Source organism: Desmodus rotundus, chromosome X, assembly GCF_022682495.2.
Source record: "Desmodus rotundus isolate HL8 chromosome X, HLdesRot8A.1, whole genome shotgun sequence".
In the NCBI taxonomy this organism is placed as follows: Eukaryota; Metazoa; Chordata; class Mammalia; order Chiroptera; family Phyllostomidae; genus Desmodus; species Desmodus rotundus.
Genome location: NC_071400.1, coordinates 44906939 through 44927036, shown reverse-complemented (window position 1 = coordinate 44927036; position 20098 = coordinate 44906939). Strand labels below are relative to the sequence as shown.

The 20098-nt window shown below is 39.0% G+C and overlaps 1 protein-coding gene and 1 pseudogene across 2 annotated transcripts in view; one reads left to right on the top strand and one right to left on the bottom strand.

The window, feature by feature from the left end:
• Positions 1 to 20098, top strand: part of RBM41 (RNA binding motif protein 41) — a 219495-nt gene that overhangs the window by 51273 nt on the left and 148124 nt on the right. The gene's annotated exons all lie outside the window — the stretch shown is intronic.
• On the bottom strand, positions 16080 to 16892 carry LOC112296862 (rho-related GTP-binding protein RhoQ pseudogene; annotated as a pseudogene).

Sequence of the window (20098 nt, the reverse complement as noted above, 5' to 3'; positions counted from 1 at the left end):
GAGCTGGAGGACAAAGTAGAAAAAAACACCCAGAAAGAGCAAGAAAAGGAAAAGAGGCTCAGAAAGAATGAAGAGAGATTAAGGGAAATGCAGGACAACATGAGACATAGCAATATCCGTATAATAGGAATACCAGAAAGAGGAGAAGAAGAAGAGAAAGGGATAGAAAACCTGTTGAAAAAGTAATGATGGAAAATTTCCCTAATCTGATGAGAGAAAAAGTCACCCAAATCGAGGAAACACACAGAGTCCCAAGCAAGAGAACCCCAAAGAAGCCCACTGCAAGTCACATCATAATTAAAATGGCAAAATTCCAAGACAAAGAGAGGATCTTAAAGGCAGCAAGGGAAAAAAAGGAAGTAACATACAATGGAGACCCAATAAGGTTAGCAACTGACTTCTCAATGGAAACGCTCCAAGCCAGAAGAGGATGACAAAAAATATTCCAAGTAATGAGAACCAGAGGCCTGCAACCAAGACTACTTTACCCAGCAAGGCTTTCAATCAAGATAGAAGGCCAAATAAAGACTTTCCCAGACAAAAGAAGTCTAAAAGAACACACTTCCACCAAAACAGCTCTGCAAGAGTTGCTAAAAGGACTACTTTAAGGAAAGGAAGGAAAAGAGAAAGAGAGAGGAACACAAGGTAGGAAAAAATGGCAATGAATAAATACCTATTGATAGTAACATTAAACGTAAATGGATTAAATGCTCCAATCAAAAGACATAGAATAGCTGAATGGATAAGAAAACATGACCCACACACATGCTGCCTACAAGAGACCCATCTCAGGACAAAAGACTTACACAGACTGAAAGTGAAGGGCTGGAAACAAATTTTCCAAGCAAATGGACAGGAAAAAAGAGCACGGGTAGCAATACTCATATCAGACAAAATAGACTTCCAAAGAAGGGCCATAAAGAGAGACCCAGAAGGTCACTTCATAATACTCAAAGGAAGAATGCACCAAGAAGACACAAACATTGTAAATATATATGCACCCAACATAGGAGCACCCAAATACATAAAGAAAATCTTGGAGGACTTCAAGAAAGATATTGACAGCAACACAATTATAGTAGGGGACTTTAACACTCCACTGTCAAAAATGGACAGGTCTTCCAAACAAAAGATCAACAAAGATATTGTGTCACTTAACAATACCCTAGAGAAAATAGACTTAACTGATATATATAGAGCTTTTCATTCCAAAGCAGCAAAATACACATTCTTTTCAAGTGTCCATGGAACTTTCTCAAAGATAGACCACATGATAGGACACAAAGCAAGCCTCAACAAATTCAAGAAAATTGAAATCATATCACAATTTACAATAGCCAAGTACTGGAAGCAACCTAAGTGCCATCAGCAAATGAGTGGATCCAAAAAATATGGTATATTTACACAATGGAATTCCTGTTTCTTTTCCAGCATCTGCTTTCTATCACATTCACCCAGTGGCCCTAGATGATTTGGGTAGGAGAGTCTTATGTCATATATTGACATAAGCTGCTCAACAGTTGGATACAGGCAGCAATAGATTTCTTTTTTTTTTTTTTTTTTTTGTGAATCTGTATGTTTATTTCTCTTGGGAAAGGAATTATTGATTCACATGGTTAACATTTTGAGGAACTTCAGAAATATTTATCAAAGCAGTTGTACCACTTTAAAATCTGACCAACAATGTATAAGGTTTTCAATCTCTCCATATGCTCACTGACACTTATTATTTTCTTTTTTTTTATTTTCTTTTCTTTTTTCTTTTTATTTTTTATTTATTTATTTTGTATTATTATATTTTTTTAATTTTTATTGTTATTCAATTACAGTTGTATGCCTTTTCTCCCCTTCCCTCCCCCCACCCCAGCTGAACCCACCTCCCTCCCCCACCTCCACCCTCCCCCTTGGTTTTGTCCATGTGTCCTTTATAGTAGTTCCTGTAATCCACTCTTCCCACTGTCCCCGCCCCCCTCCCCCCCCCCCGCCCTCGCTATTGTTAGATTGTTCTTAACTTCAATGTCTCTGGTTATATTTTGTTTGCTTTTTTCTTTTGTTGATTATGTTCCAGTTAAAGGTGAGATCATATGGTATTTGTCCCTCACCATCTGGCTTATTTCACTTAGCATAATGCTCTCCAGTTTCATCCATGCTGTTGCAAAGGGTATAAGCTCCTTCTTTCTCTCTGCTGCGTAGAATTCCATTGTGTAAATATACCATAGTTTTTGGATCCACTCATTTGCTGATGGGCACTTAGGTTGCTTCCAGTACTTACCTATTGTAAATTGTGCTGCTATGAACATTGGGATGCACAGGTTCTTTTGGATGGGTGTTTCAGGGTTCTTAGGGTATAATCCCAGCAGCAGAATTGCTGGGTCAAAGGGCAGTTCCATTTTTAGTTTTCAGAGGAAATTCCATATTGTTTTCCACAGTGGCCTCACCAGTCTGCATTCCCACCAACAGTGCACTAGGGTTCCCTTTTCTCCGCATCCTCTCCAACATTTGTTTGTGGATTTGTTTATGTTGGCCACTCTGACTGGTGTGAGATGGTACCTCATTGTGGTTTTAATTTGCATGTCTCTGATGGCTAGTGATGCTGAGCATCTTTTCATATGTCTCTGGGCCCTCTGTATGTCTTCCTTGGAGAAGTGTCTGTTCAAGTCCTTTGCCCATTTTGAATTGGGTTGTTTGTCTTCCTGGAGTGGAGTCCTGTGAGTTCTTTATATATTTTGGAGATCAGGCCCTTGTCTGAGGTATCATTGGCAAATATGTTTCCCATACTGTTGGTTCTCTTTGTAATTTGGTGCTGTTTTCTTTAGCCATGCAGAAGCTTTTTATTTTGATGAGGTCCCATTTGTTTATTCTTTCCTTTATGTCCCTTGCTTTAGGGGATGTGTCTGTGAGGATGTTGCTGCGTAGAATGTCTGATATTTTCCTGCCAATGTTTTCCTTAAGGACTTTTATGGTGTTACGACTTGTATTTAAGTCTTTTATCCATCTTGAGTTTATTTTCATGTATGGCGTAAGTTGGTGATCGAGTTTCATTTTTTTGCACGTACCTGTCCAGATCTCCCAACAACATCTGTTGAAGAGGCTGTTTTTGCTCCATTTTATGCTCCTGCCTCCTTTGTCAAATATTAATTGACCATATACACTTGAGTTTATTTCTAGGCTCTCTGTTGTGTTCCATTGGTCTATGTGCCTGTTTTTATGCCAGTACCAGGCTGTTTTGATTACCATGGCCTCGTAATACAGTTTGATATCAGGTATTGTGATACCTCCTGCTTTGTTCTTCTTTCTCAAAATTGCTGCAGCTATTCGGGGTCGTTTATGGTTCCATATAAATTTCTGAAATGTTTGTTCTATATCTTTGAAATATGTCATGGGTACTCTAATAGGGATTGAATTGAATCTATAAATTGCTTTGGGTAGTATGGCCATTTTGATGATGTTAATTCTTCCAATCCATGAACATGGTACATGCTTCCATTTGTTTGTGTCTTCCTTAATTTCTTTCTTCAGTGTTGTGTAGTTTTCTGAGTACAGGTCTTTTACCTCCTTGATTAGGTTGATTCCTAGGTACTTGATTTTTCTTGTTGCTATATTAAATGGGATTTTTTTCCTGATTTCTGTTTCTGCAGTTTTTCTTTTGGTGTACAGGAATGCCTTTGATTTCTGAGTATTGATTTTGTATCCAGCTCTTTTGCCAAATTCATTTATTAGGTCGAGTAGTTTTTTGGTGGAGTCTGTAGGGGTTTCCATGTACACTATCATGTCGTCTGCAAATAGTGACAGTTTCATTTCCTCCTTTCCCATTTGGATGCCTTTTATTGCTTTTTCTTGTCTGATTGCTGTGGCTAGGACTTCCAATACTATGTTGAATAGGAGTGGTGAGAGAGGGCGTCCTTGTCTTGTTCCTGATCTTAGTGGGAAAGCTCTACGTTTTTGTCCATTGAGTGTGATGTTGGCTGTAGGTATCTCATATATGGATGCTCCCTTTATTCCCACTTTGCTGAGTGTTTTTATCAGAAATGGATCCTGTACCTTATCAAATGCTTTTTCCGCATCTATTGATATGATCATGTGATTTTTGTCTTTGCTGTTGTTGATGTGATGAATTATGTTTATTGATTTGCAAATATTGTACCATCCTTGCATCCCTGGGATGAATCCCACTTGGTCATGGTGGATGATCTTTTTAATGTATTGCTGGATGAGGTTTGCTAATATTTTGTTGAGAATTTTAGCGTCTATGTTCATCAGCGATATTGGCCTGAAGTTTTCTTTCTTCGTTGTGTCTTTATCTGGTTTTGGGATTAGTATGATGCTGGCTTCATAAAAAGAGTTTGGGAGTCTTACATCAGTTTGGATTTTTTCAAATAGTCTGTGAAGGATAGGGGTTAGCTCTTCCTTAAATGCTTTGTAGAATTCTCCTGTGAAAACATCTGTTCCAGGGCTTTTGTGTAATGGGAATTTTTTGATGACTGCTTCAATTTCGTCTAGTGTTATTGGTCTGTTTAGGCTTTCTGCTTCTTCTTCATTCAGTTTTGGAAGATTATATTTTTCTAGAAATGTGTCCATTTCATCTAGGTTTTCAAATTTCTTAGCATACAGTTCTTCATAGTAATTTCTTACAATCCTTTGTATTTCTGTGGTGACAGTTGTAATCTCTTCTCTTTCATTTCTAATTCTGATTATTTGGATCCTCTCTCTCTTTTTCTTGATGAGCCTACTTAAAGGCTTGTCAATTTTGTTTATCTTTTCAAAGAACGAGCTCCTGGATTCATTGATCCTTGGAATTGTGCTTTTAGTCTCTATGTCATTTAACTCTGCTCTGATCTTGTTTATTTCCTTCCTTCTGCTTGTTCTCGGCTGTCTTTGTTGTTGTTCCTCCAGTTCTTGTAGGCGTAGGGATAGGTTGTTTGTTTGAAATGTTTCTATCTCCTTAAGGTAGGCCTGTATTGCAATGAACTTCCCTCTCAGGACTGCCTTTGCTGTGTCCCATAGGTTTTGTGTTGTTGTGAGTTCATTTTCATTTGTTTCCAGGAAGTTTTTGATTTCTTCCCTAATCTCCTTCTTGACCCAATCATTGTTTAATAGCATGCCATTCAGTCTCCATGATTTTGAGTGTTTTGGGTTTTTTCCTTTGGGGTTGATTTCTAATTTCAGTCCCTTGTGGTCAGAGAAAATGCTTGATATGATTTCAATTTTCTTGAATTTGTTGAGGCTTGCTCTGTGTCCTATCATGTGGTCTATCTTTGAAAAAGTTCCATGGACACTTGAAAAGAATGTGTATTTTCCTCGTTTGGGATGAAAAGCTCTATATATATCAGTTAAGTCCATTTCCTCTAGGGTATTGTTAAGTGACACAATATCTTTGTTGATCTTTTGTTTGGAAGACCTGTCCATTTTTGATAGTGGGGTGTTGAAGTCCCCTAGTATAATTGTGTTGCTGTCAATATCTTTCTTGAAATCCTCCAAGATTTTCTTTATGTATTTGAGTCCTCCTATGTTGGGTGCATATATATTTACAATGTTTATGTCTTCTTGGTGGATTCTTCCTTTGAGTATTATGAAGTGACCTTCTGGGTCTCTCTTTATGGCCCTTCTTTTGAAGTCTATTTTGTCTGATATGAGTATTGCTACCCCTGCTCTTTTTTCCTGTCCATTTGCTTGGAAAATTTGTTTCCAGCCTTTCACTTTCAGTCTGTGTAAGTCTTTTGTCCTGAGATGGGTCTCTTGTAGGCAGCATATGTGTGGGTCATGTTTTCTTATCCATTCAGCTACTCTATGTCTTTTGATTGGAGCATTTAATCCATTTACGTTTAAGGTTATTATCGATAGTTAGTTATTCATTGCCATTTTTTCCTACCTGTGTTCCTCTGTCTTTCTCTTTTCCTTCCTTCCCTTAAAGTAGTCCCTTTAGCACCTCTTGCAGAGCTGCTTTGGTGGAGCTGTATTCTTTTAGACTTCTTTTGTCTGGGAAACTCTTTATTTGGCCTTCTATCTTGATTGAGAGCCTTGCTGGGGAAAGTAGCCTTGGTTGCAGGCCTCTGATTCTCATTACTTGGAATATTTTTTGCCATTCTCTTCTGGCTCGGAGGGTTTCCATTGAGAAGTAAGCTGTAACCTTATTGAGGCTCTCTTGTATGTTACTTCTTGTTTCTCCCTTGCTGCCTTTAAGATCCTATCTTTGTCTTGGAAATTTGCCATTTTAATTATGATGTGTCTTGCACTGGGTCTCTTTGGGTTCCTCTTGCTTGGGACTCTCAGTGATTCCTGGATTTTGGTGACTTTTTCTCTCCTCAGATTAGTGAAATTATCCATCATTACTTTTTCAAACAGGTTTTCTATCCCTTGCTCTTCTTCTTCTCCTTCTGGTATTCCTATTATACGGATATTGTTACGTTTCATGTCGTCCTGCATTTCCCTTATTGCCTCTTCATTGTTTCTGAGCCTCTTTTCCTTTTCTTGCTCTTTCTGGGTGTTTTTTTCTACTTTGTCCTCCAGCTCGCTGATTCGATCCTCTGCTTCGTCAAGTCTGCTTTTCATTCCTTCAACTGTATTCTTCAATTCAGAAATTGTATTCTTCATTTCCTCTTGGGTCTTGTTGATAGTTTCTATTTCCTTTTTCATGTTGATATAGTTTGCAGTGAGTTCATTGTAGTTTCCTTGTAGTTTGTGGTAGTTTTCTTTGAGCTCAGAGAGCTCAGTGAGCTTCCTGATGACCATTGCTGTGAACTCAGTATCTGATAGTTGAGTTGCCTCTTTTTCAGTTAGCATTCTTTCTGAGGCTTCCTTCTTTCCTTTCATTTGGGAATTGTTTCTTTGTCTTCCCATTGTTTGTGAGACTCTTGTTGTTAGCCTCTGCTTCTTAAATTGATGTATTCTGACTCCCTGGGTTTATGGTATGAACTTCTATGGTAGAATGCCAATGGGATTCAGTGGTGCTGTCTCCTTAATCTCCTGTGCTCACTGGTCTTGAGCTGACGTTTATGGGTGTAACACAGTCTTACTCTGGTCTTTTCAGCACTCCAGATTTTCTTGTCTCACCTGTGGGAAAAAGAGGAATGGGGGCAAAAAAAAAAAAAAACCGGAAGGAGGGATAAAGGGAATAGAAAAGGAAAGGAAAGAAGGGAGTAGTAATAAAGAAAGATCGGAGGCAAGATAAGAAGGAATTTTTTGAGAAAAATTAAAACAACAGAATAAATAAAGAAGGCAGGAAGAAGGAATAAAAAAGGTAAAGGATGGAAGGAAGAAGGAATAAAAAAAGAAAGAAGGACAGAAAGGAAGAAGGAATTCAGGGGGAAAGAAGGAGAGAAAAAAGAAGAAAAAAAAAAAAAAAAAACGGGTCTTCTGCTGGCTTTAAACTGGTCAGGTTAGTTCTGCTGGTTGTCCTGTCTATGGAATGGGAGGGGGTGGTTGGAAGGATTGGTTTCACTTTTCTACCTTTCTGAGCCACACTTTTCGTTGTTCAGCCTTCAGTCTAGTTCCTCTGGGTCCTTCTGCTCCCCACTAGGCCTTTAGTTCACCAGCTGTGGCTGCCCTTTAGTTGCACCAATTAGGGGCAACTCACATTCCACCTTCTTACTCTTTGCTGTGTTAGATGCTAGGCGCTTTTGGTGCTGCTATGGGGTAGTTCAGCCCCCTACTGGGTCGAGTCTTTCTGGGGAATGCAGTCTCCCCTATCCCTGCAGCTCACCTCTGCTGGGCGTTCTGCCTTCCTCCTAGAGAGCCAGTAGACCCTGCAGAGTTGTGTGAGCGGGGGATAAGTAGGAGTTTTCAGAACCAGTGCTTTTTTTGGCTGTGGTCGCCAGCAGGCAGCCAGGCCCTTGATAGGGTTGTGTTTGGACTTCAGTTGGTTGCTGATCCCTTGCTTTGGGTCCGTGCTCCGGGGCAGCCAGCCACTGATCCATTTGCGCTCACCCAGGAGCTTTTTGTTTGTGCTCCCAGGCAGCCGGCACTTATCAGGGTGCCCGCCCACCGGGATTTCAGGTGTGGGCCCCCAGATGCGTGCGCATCAGCTGGGCTTCAGGTGAGAGCAGGGGCTGCTTTTCCGCGCTCACAGTCCAGGGCTGAGGGGGGAGGGGCGCCAGAGGCTGCGGCTGCTGCAGCTGCTGCAGAGAGTTCTCTAACTAGCAACTACGTGCCTCTATTTTCTTTTCCTTTCTGAGAAGTTCTTCCTATTCAAGCCCCCCTGGTCCAAACAAGCACCTGGCTGCTCACACAGCCCATCCTGGCCCTCTCCCAGGAATCCTGCAGCAGACCCTGTGCCCGGGCGGGGCTTCAGTCGCCCTCTCCGGCGTGGGTCCAGGGGACCTTATTGTCCTTAAGCACTCTTCTTACTGTCTGATCTTTCGATGTCCTCTATCTTTGGTCTCCGATCTTCATATATGCTGGGATACTGTTGGCTGTTTCCTCTGCTCCTCAGATCAGCTAGGTATTTCACTGGTGTTGAGGGGAAGTGGACTCTGTTCCCACCTATCTCGCCGCCATCTTTCCGAAAAACGCAGCAATAGATTTCAATGTAGTTACTTATTAAGCAGTTTTTCCTTTAGAAGAGGAAATGGACCATCTGTAGTTATGTGTTGGCATCTGGAAAAAATTTGTGCAATTCAGCAGAAACATTTATTGAGCTCTTACTATCATGTATCATGTATAATAATCTACCGTAAGAATGAAAAGATGAATTTTATTTTTAATTAATCAATTAATATATAGTACTTAATTTTTCCAGTTTTATTTCTTTTATAGCTTTTAAGTTTTAAAGCCAAAGGCAGAAAATCTGTTTTCTGAAACTTTATTCCAGACTTTCTCACAGTTTTATTATTATATGATTCAAATACCATATAATTTACCCATTTTAAGTGTACAGTTGGTTTTTAGTACATTTACAGAGTTGTGTAGCCATTACCACAGTTGGTTTTAGAACATTTTCAACACAACCCCCAAAGAAATTCTGTACCTATTAGCAGTTACTGCCTATCCACCATCCCTGGCGACCACCATTAATCTGCTTTCTGGTTCTATATTGTTCCCTATTCTGGACATTTTACTTAAGTGGAATCATATAATGTGTGGTATTTTGTGATTAGCTTGTTTTTTTTTTTTAAGGTTTTATTTATTTTTAGAGAGAAGAGAAGGGAAGGAGAAAGAGAGGCAGAGAAACATCAATGTGTGGTTGCCTCTAGTGTGCCCCATACTGGCGACCTGGCCCGCAACCCAGGCATGTACCCTGACTGGGAATCAAACTGGCAACCCTTTGGTTTGCAGGCTGGTTCTTAATCCACTGAGCCACACCAGCCAGGGCTGTGATTAGCTTCTTATACTTAGCATGATGTTTTCATGGCTCATGCACATTTTAGCCTGTATCAGTACTTGTTTTCTAAGTACTTGTTATAGCCAAGTAAAATTCCATTTTGTGGGTGTACCATGTTTTATTCATCCATTCATCACTTGATGTTCAATTGGGTTGTTTCTACCTTTTGTCTGTTATGAATAATGTTGCTCTGATCATTCATGTACACATTCTTATGTGTATATATGTTTTCGTTTCTCTTGTGTAGATACCTAGGAGGGAATTACTAGGTCATATGTTAACTCTTTGTTTAACACTTTGAGGAAATGCCAGAAAGTCGTCCAAAGAGGCTACACCATTTTATACTTCCATCAGCATCATATGAGTTTCTAGTTTTTCCACATCCTCACCAATAATTGATATCTTTCTTTTTGCTTAATTATAGCCATGCTACTTACTATGAAGGGGTATCTCATTGTGGTTTTTTTCAATTAAATTTACTGGGGCAACATTAATTAATACAATTATGTAGGTTTCAAGTATACAATTCTATGATACATCACCTGTATATTGCAATTGTGTGACCACCACTCAAAGCGAAATCTTTCATCACCAGATATTTGCCCACTTTATCTCTACTTATCCCCCAACCCCTTCCCTCTGGTAACTACCGTACTTTTTTCTGTGCCTACGAGGGTTTTTTTGTTTGTTTTTCTTGTTTGTTCATTTGTTGCTTTCAGTTTTATATCCCACATACGAATGAAAGGACATTGAGTATGTTTTCACCTGTTAGATGGCCATTTGTACTAGCAACTTTGCATTTTTCTACCAGTTTTTGGTAGTCACATCTTCCTCTGACCACAGCCCGGAAAAGATCTTTGCTTTTAAGGATTCATGTCACTAGGTTTCATTTACCTGGATAATACAGCATAATCTCCCTATCTTAAGGTACTTAACTTTGGCTGTTTTTTTTTTTCCTTTTTATTGAATTTATTGGGGTGACACTGGTTAACAAAAGTATCCGGGTTTCAGGTACACAATTTAACAAAACTTCATCTGTACACTGTATTGTGTGTTCACCACCACAGGTCATGTCTTTGTCCAACACTATTTATCCTCTACCACTCCCCACCTCCCTGGCAATCACCACACTGTTTTCTGTGTCCATGAGATTTTTCTCTTTTTTTCTTACCCCTCCACCCCCAGCCTTGCCCCCGCCCCCGACAGCTGTCAGCCTGCTTTCCTTCTATGAGTCTGTCTCTATTTTGCTTTTAACTTCATTTTATTCATTAGATTCCACATATGGGTGAGTGAAGTCCTACAGTACTTATTCTCTGACCAGCATATTTCACTTAGAATAATGCTCTTCAAGTCCATCCATGCTGTTGCAAAAGGTAAGATTTCCTTCCTTTTTATGGCTGAGTAGTATTCCATTGTATAGATGTACCACAGTTTTTTCATCCATTCATCTACAGATGAACACTTGGACTGCTTCCAAATCTTGACTATTGTAGATAATGCTGCAATGAACATGGGGGTGCCTATGTTATTTTAAATTAGTGTTTTGCGTTTCTTTAGTTGTATTTCCGGAAATGGAATCACTGGGTCATAAGGTAGTTCAGTTTTAATTTTTTTGAGGAAACTCTATACTACCTTTCACAGTGGCTGTACCAGTCTGCATTCCCACCAACAGTGCACAAGGGTCCCCTTTTCTCCACATCCACACCAACACTTGTTTGCTGATTTATTGATGATAGCCATTCTGGCAGGTGTGAGGTGACATTGTGGTTTTAATTTGCACTTCTCTGACAATTAGTGATGTTGAGCATCTTTTCATATGTCTGTTGGCCATCTGTGTATCCTCTTTGGGGAAGTGTCTGTCCAGGTACTTTGTCCATATATTTTTAAAGATTTTATTTATTTACTTTTAGACAGAGGGGAAGGGTGGGAGAAAGAGAGGGAGAGAAACATCAATGTGTGGTTACCTCTCTCGTGCCCCCTACTGGGGACTGTTAGGTCAAAGTTGCTCAAGAAACCAGTCGATGCAGCGAGCTAAGGAGTAGGTTTTATTAGTGGGAATAAGAGGGAAAGTGGAGCCAAACAAGGGAGGTTGGGGAGCCAATCAAGTGAAGTTAGGACTCATTCATTTGTTCTTAGGGCAGGGTTTTTAAGCACAAAAACTCACAAAGGGTAACTGGTTGGGGTGTTAGAGTCTGAATGCCTAGAGCTGGTTACTGGGTGCCATTTCTGCTGACCATTTTTCTTGATACAACTTGTCAGGCTCAAGTTAAAGCTGCATCCTGTTATGCCTGATAGGCCCACCCCAGACCCCAGTCTTAGCTGGGCATCTGTTTGTTCTGGGTAGAGTCGGCAGGCAGTTTCCCAGGCAGACATTTTTCCAGGCTACAGTTTCCCACAGTACAGTTTTCCCGCCTGGTGATTTTCCATTCCTGCTAGGCCAACCTAGGTCTGTCAGGTACCTGGCCTGAAACTCAGGCATGTGCCCTGACTGGGAATCGAAGAAGTGACTCTTTTGTTCTCAGGCCTGTGCTCAATCCACTGAGCCACACCAGCCAGGGCACTTTGTCCATATATAATTAGATTGTTTTTTGGGGTGTTGAGTTTTTTAAGTACTTTATAAGGTTTGGATATTAACCTTTGATCAGATGTATCATTGGTGAATATGGTCTCCCATTAAATGGATTGTCTTTACATTTTGTTGATGGTTTCCTTTGCTGTGCAAAAACTTTTTAGCTTCTGTAGTCCCGTTTTTTAAAAATTTTATTTTGTTCCCTTTGCCTGGGGAGATATCTGAGAAAAAATATCACTACAAGCAATGTGTGAGATATCATTGCCTATGTTTTCTTCTAGTGTTTTTATGGTTTTGAGCTAACATTAAGTCTTTAATCCATTTTGAGTATTTCTTGTGTGTGGTGTAAGAAGATGGTCTAGTTTCATTTGTTTTGCACATATCTGTCCAATTTTCCCAGCACCATTTATTGAAGAGACTATCTTTACCACATTGTATGTTTTTGCCTCCTTTGTGAAATATTAATTGACATAAAGGTGTGGGCTTATTTCTGGGCTGTCTATTCTATTCTGTTGATCTGTCTGTTTTTTTTAAACTATGCATGTTATTTTACTTGTAACCACATGTATTAGGATGGAACACTTTTAATTTGGTACTTAAAATTAATAATTAAAAATCAAATGGAAGCAATGTCTAAAGTAACTAAGATAATTCACAATAAAACTATAATGCTGTTTCTACTTATTGGAAACATGACAATTCAAAATGGGCCAACCTAAAATGTACCTTTAGCGATAGAATGTGGGTATAAGGTAACAAAGTATTAAGTAAGATTCCAAGGAGCCTCTAAAATTACTTTTAAGAACTTCAGAACTGATTATATATTAAAATATTCACTATAAGTTTAAGTTTATTCATATATGACCTTATTTGAAGCAGTGTATTTACACTCACTAGCAAAATTCACATCAAAAAGATATTTTTCAAGTATATTATTTCCCAGATATTTCACTACTTTGGACTAGCTGTTCCAGTGACTAGTCTGAGTTTCTTTTGAGACCTAAGCCTTTAATGAAGATGCGTTTCTGAAAATAAGGCAATTTCTACAATCTGCATATGAATAGAAAACAAATCTTTGGTTTTTAGTTAAAGTGGCAGGAAGCATTTTGCAAAAATAAATACTAAAGAGCCAAAGCAATGAAAAAGATCTTAGTAAGCAATGGGAAACGCCAAACCCCACCAAGGTCAACAGAGCACCTCAGGCAACTCAAGTTCTGATGATCCAATCATCTGTGCTTAGAGTTCTAATAATCTATGTACAGAATTTTTACCATCTGAAGAATGTGAAGCTGAAAGGGTAATGTCCAACTGTGAGCATTGTGAAAAAGAAGAGAATCACAAGAGTTGATAAATGGGAGTCATACTGGAAATCAGCTGTTCTATCTCCCATATTTATAAATGAGGAAACTCAGGCCCATTCATGAAACCAGTGACACCAGAGCTGTATTTTTGGATTCCTAGTCCATTTCTCTTAGGGCAGGACAAATTGTAGATTTTAAGTGTCATTGGCTAGTAAAACCAAGTGTGGAAAGTTTCAGAGATGTGAATTTGAGAAAAAATAAATTCCCATCAAATCCCCAAAGACACATTGGAAATGTATAGTAGTTTATGTATTCATTCTTTTATATTGTGTTAGATAATTTAGCTAATATACTAATTGACATATACAATTCCTTTTAATTCTATCTAAAAATTAGCAGACCAAAATTAAGTGAGAACATTACAATAAGATTCCATTTGAACATACATAAGGCCATGGTAATTAATGTGAACCACCACTTCTTGGGAGAAAGAACACATCCACTGTCCAATTCAGAGAGAAAACCCCTGACTGTTATCCAGTAGACTGTCCACTCTTCAATGGGGAAGATGGTGCTTATCATTTAAAAACTCTACAAAGCTCACATACAAGACAGTCCACTCTAGATTTGTTAACTATTTAAGCCTGTAATTTTCAAATATAAATGTTTAGCGTTTTGTTAGGTAGCTGAGATCTAAGAAAGGACTTGGAGCCAGGAAAGTCCAATTAAGGGCTTTTATTCTAGTTGGGACACTGCGATCAGGCAGGTGGGGTCCAAACCAAGGGCAGTTCAAAGGGAGAGAATAGCAGGGCTTTTAAGGTGTGTGGCAGACCCCGGGGGGAGGGTGAATCACCCTGCTGATCTGCTCCAGGTGTCCTGGGTATCTTATCAGGGAGGGCTGATTCTATAGAAAACTCAGAGAGGGGAGGGAGGAGTGAGGATTCAACTGGTTTCCAGGAGGATGCCAGCGGCTGTGCCTCAGTTGCTTCTGATATGGGGAATCTCGTGGTCAGGTGTTTAGCTGGTGACGTATACCTTCTTTGTTTCAGCATAGGCAGTGGCTTAGGTCCATGTCCCAGTTCATTCTAACACGTTCTATTAGCCAGTCTGTGCAACAGGTATAGCTATAAGCTGAAGTCATGGAAATTAATACATAAAGACATAAACAACAAAGACATAAAATCATAATTTCGGCAACAGCATTTTTAAATGTAGAAAAGGCTGGGGAGAGGGGAATATATGGATTAGATTATGTTTCTCTCTGAATTACAATGGTTTGTTCACACTGAAACTTTGTCTAACATTATTGTCTGTTGGGTGGCATTTGGAATAAAGCAGATCCACAGCAGACCAAAGAAGGGTAATTCGATAACATAATTAAGATGGTTTGCCTCCAACATAGTTCTATGGCTTGTTGCCCCCGAAAAAGATTGGGAATGGCTAAAGTTTACCAAAATTTCACAGATAACATGAACAAGTTTAAAAAACAAAACAAAACAAACAAAAAAACAAAAACAAAAAACCAGGACCTTTCACTTAAGGACCAACATGCATTGCTTGTGGATGAAATAAATCAATATTATTTACTTCTGGCTTGGTGTAATATTGTGAAATATTACACTTTGGCTGAAAAAAATGGGTATCTGGAAGCCAGTATTTTATTTAACTTACACTGTAGATTTTGACAGACATTGTAGTTCTATAACTTGCGCTATGGTTCCACTGTCTGCATCTGAAAGGTGACATCAGTTTTATAATGGAAGCAATTGCTTTTTTAAAAAATATTTTTTATTGTTGTTCAAGTACAGTTGTCTCCATTTTATTTATTTATTTTCAGAAGAGGGGAAGGGAGGGACAAAGGCAGGGGGAGAAACATCAATGTGTGAGAGAAACATTGGTTGCCTCTTGTATACCTCCAACTGGGGACCTGGCCTGCAACCTAGGCACGTGCCCTGACCAGGAATTGAACCAATAACCCTTCAATTTTCAGGCTGGAGCTCAATCCACTGAGCCACACCAGCCAAGGAAACAACTGCTCTGTTATAAATTCCATGTAACATGCTTGAATTCTAGGTATTTTCTCTTTAATACAATTTAAAGTTTCTTGTAGTTTGATTATCATACACACTTCTCATTTCATTTGATATACAAGCCAATGTGGAAATTCAAAAACAGAATTACCAACTTTAGAGAGCTAAATTGAGTCCAAGATTATGGCAAAGTCTGACCTAGATTTTTAATTTGTAATTTTAGCATGTTTCTCATGCTGTTTGGGGAGCATCAAACTAAATTTGCAGTCGCCAGAAGCCTTATTACAGTTGAATGCATATTAACTAAAACATGTACATTTTTAGTGTTCATGATAAATGCAGTTGTGACCTTATAACACTGGCATTCTTTAAGAAAACACATTAAGCATTAGTATAAAAATATGTAGGTTACACTTAACTTGTGCTCAATTAATAATAAAGCATTTGTTTTCTCTTTTGAATTCATGCATTCTCTCCTCTGGTGTGGCCCTCTCATCTTGTGTACACTTGGAATGACCTTTGGCTATGTGGCTGCCCTTGTTATTTCACCAATCTGGATATACTGGAATTGAAAGCAACGTACAGAGGTGGGTTCAGCTGGGGTGGGGTGGAGGGATGGGGAGAAAAGGCATACAACTGTAATTGAATAACAATAAAAATTTTTAAAAAGAAAGAAATTTACATACAAGAACAATAAATTATAATGAATGATGTTTTATTTTGTGCAGATTCCATGAAGACTGCTGAAATGTATATGATCTAAGTGAGGCAATTCCACTTACAGCACCATTTTTTATGTAGTTACATGACATGATTGTATCTTTTTAAACTGAAACCCCTAAGAGATTGTACCTTCTAGTTGAAATAAAGTATTCATAATAGATTGTGGCTTCAGGTACTGTTTGCTGCTTCTTGGATCTTTAAGAATCATTCTTAATGAATTTTATAGAATTCTGAGGACGGGATTTTTTTTCCTTTCAAATTTTAAATTGCTTCAGTATTTATAAGAGGTCTGAATATAGCTTTAGCATTTCATAAGCTTTCTTAGAGAGAAATGGGCAGTTTCCTCAGCCACTGAAGATGTTTCTCACATAATCAACAACAGGTTACACTTGATTATTATTATTTTTTTACTGTGTATTTCTTTGGAGTTAAAATGGCTATGATAGCCTCACAAAAATAGTCTTCAAGCCAGCCATCCACACAGCAGCACGCTCCTGTCTCTTTTGCTAGTTTCTGTCCTTGTTTCACACATACGGGTTTTTCTTTTATATCATGCATTCTTGCTAAAGTTTCAGGATCACCTTGGAGATCAATCTGAGTTCCTATTAATAAAAAGGTTATATTTGGTGTATATTCCTTAAGTTCTGGTACCCTCTCCTCTTTCACAATTGAAGCTGGATTTACCACAGAGAAGCATGTAAGGAAGGCATCGCTTATTAGATAAAGGTCCCAGACAATCATAGGCTTCCTGTCCACCTGTGTCATAGAGTCCCGGGAAATACTGCTTGCCACCTAGGGTGACCTGACTGTGTAGTGGTCTTAACACTGAGCACGAACTCCTCCAGGAATGAGTCATTGGCATAGCTCCTGAGTAGGCACAACTTGCTCACTGTTCAGTCACTGACCACAACACACTAAGCATCAGCGCACCGGGGGCCCGGCCCATGAGCCATACTGTGGCTAGCCAGCCTCCAGTCACAGTCCCTCCCTCTCACCCCATGAACTGGCACCAGGCTCAACCCCAGCCTGCTTAGGGGGTCTGCTGCCACTCCACACAGCTAGGGGAGGGGGCATGCACCTGGGCATGCCACTGTCTCAATAACTGCCAGGCCACTGCCCAAATACCTGCCTGGCCATGGGTATCATGCCTACCTGTCACCCCCCTGCTTGGTGCATGTGCCCTTTCCCTGTCCAGGCCTCTGGGGAGAATCCGCTGGGTCATAAGACTGTGCAGCCCTGGGGAGATGGCAACTTTGGGGAGGGCAGAGAGGGGAGGGATCAGGCAACTTTCCTCTCCCCTGCTCCCTTGTCACTACCATGCTATTTTGATAACTATGGCCTTGTAGTATAGTTTGGTATAACGCAGAGTGATAACTCCAACTTTGTTCTTTCTCAAGATGGTGTGGCTATACAAGATCTTTTGTGGTTCCATATAAATTTTTGGAATATTTGTTTTAGTTCTGTAAAATACACCATTGGTATTTGATAGGAATTGCATTGAATCTAGATGTTTTAGGTAGTGTAGACATTTTAATGATGTTAATTCTTCCTGTGCATGAACATGGTATATGCTTCCACTTATTTGTATCTTCTTCAATTTGTTTCTTAAATGTCTTACAATTTTCCAAGTACAGGCCTTTTACATCCTTGGTTCTATTATTTCCTAGGTACTATTTTCTTTTTGAAGCAATTGTGAATGAGATTGTTTTCCTAGTTTCCCTTTATGTTGTCCATTATTGGTGTATAAAAATAAAACTAATTTCTGGATAGTTATTCTGTATCCTGCTATTTACTGAATCCATTTTTCAGTTCTAGTAAATTTTTGGTGGAATCTTTAGGGTACTCTATGTACAGTATCATGTCATATGAAAACAATGACAGTTTTACTTCTTCCTTTCCAATTTGGGTGTCTTTTATTTCTTCTTCTTGTCTGATCACTGTGGCTAGGACTTCCAGTACCATGTTGAATAAATAAGAGTGGTGAAAGCAGATATCCCTGTCTTGTTCCCAATCTCAAGTGAAACATTGGTAGTTTTTGCCCACTGAGTATGATGTTGGCTGTGGGTTTGTCATATATGGTCTATATTGCATTGATATGCATTCCCTCTATTCCCACTTTGCTGAGAGTTTTTATCATAAATGAGTGCTGGGTGTTATCGAGTGCTTTTTCTGCATCTGTTGATATAATTATTTTTGTATTCTTTATTTTGTTTATGTGGTCTATGACATTTATGATTTGCCAGTATTGTACCAACCTTGCATCCCTGGAATAAATCCCACCTGATCATGGTGTATGATCTTTTCAATGTATTGCTGGATCCAGTTTGTTCACATTTTGTTGAGGATTTTAGGATCTATGTTCATCAAGGATATTGGCCTATATTTTTTTCTGATTTTTAAAAATTTTAGTTCAGTTATAGTTGTCCTGCACCTTCCCGATTGCTCTCCCCTACCCTGTTCCCCCAACTCCCACAGCCAGGCCCCCACCCCGCATTGTCCATGCCCATTAGTCCTCTATTCATGTTCCTTTTCTTTCTTTGTAGTGTCTTTATCTGGTTTTGGAATTAGTTTAATGCTGACCTTCGAAATGAGCTTGGTAGTCTTCCCTTCTGTTGAAATTTTTGGAATTGTTTGAGAAGGATAGGTGGTGTTCTTCTTTGAATGATTGGTAAAATTCACTTGTGAAACTATCTAGTTCACAACTTTTGTTTTTTGGGAGTTTATTGATTATTGCTTTAATTTCACTGGGTGTAATCTGTCTACTCAGATTCTCTGATTCATCCTGATTCAGTTTTGGAAGATTCTATGTTTCTATGAATTTATCAATTTTTTCTAGATTGTCCAATTTGATGATGTATTTGTAGTATTTTCTTGCAATGTTTTTAATTTCTTTGTTGTCCATTGTTATTTCTCCTCTTTTATTTCTAATTTTATTTACTTGGGTCCTCACTCTTTTTTTTCTTGATGAGTCTGGTTAAAACTTGCCTTTGGTCTTCTTGCTAATCTCTTCAGGCATGGAACCTCAACCCTACATGGCAATCATGGTAAGGATGAAGGCACCCCAATATTCTTAGCCTGCTGTGCCTAGCTCAGAGCCTCTGTCCTATAAGTGGGGGCTGACTTGAGAAATGGAGTCCCTCAACTTTTGGCTATATTCACAAGGAATTTCAGCCCTATAACTGTGTTGGAGGTTATGAAAAATGCTGACTGCTTGGTCCTCTCAATGAAATACTGTATTCTTTCTTTGGTAGCTGTGGAAAGAGGGAGTCCAGCCTTCTTGGCTACTCCTGCCTGAAGTATCGCTTCATGTAAAAGGTGAGCAAGTGTAGCTCATCAAGGTGAGCAGGGGAATGGAAGGAAGAAGGAAGTAGGTTGTGGCTCACATGCCCTAGACCGTCACTGGTATTACTGAGTTTTAGTAGATTTTCTTGAATAAATATTTCTTCATTTGCTGCATACATTTAGGGCAATTTGTAGATATTTTAAATGTTTTTAAAAAATATTTTTGTAAGTTACAGTTGTTTCACTGGGCAGCGGGCCCCCAGGAATTCTTACATCATAATTCTGGAAGTGGATCTTCCTCTTATGTTTAAGTTTTTAGTAAAGTAGAATTTCTCTGTTACAATGTTAGTGGAGGGGTTGCTGTACTAAATCATGCTGAAGTATTTTTTTAAATCAGGCTTTTACTATGTCACATTTATTACATTTCAGAGTAGCTGATTTTCCTTGCTTTGGTTTTATTTCTGCATATAAATGAACCTTGTTATAATGGTGTTTTAAAATTACTTTTATGTACGGCCTAAGGTAGTGGTCTAGTTTCATTCTTTTGAATCTGGCTGTCCAGTTTTCCCAACACCATTTATTGAAGCGACTTTCCTTTCTCCACTGCATATTCATGGCTCCTTTGGCATAAATTACTTGCTTACTTATGTGTGGGTTTATTTCTGGGTTCTCAATTCTCTTCCATTGGTCTGTGTGTCTGTTTTTCTGCCAATACCATACTGGGGAGTGTGATACCTCTGGGTTTTTTTTTTCCCTCAGGGTTTCTATGGTTATTTCGGGTCTCTTGTACAAGTTTTCATACAAACTTGAGAATTTTTTGTTTTATTGCTGTGAAAAGTGCCACTGGGATTTTGGTAGGGATTGCATCGAATCTATA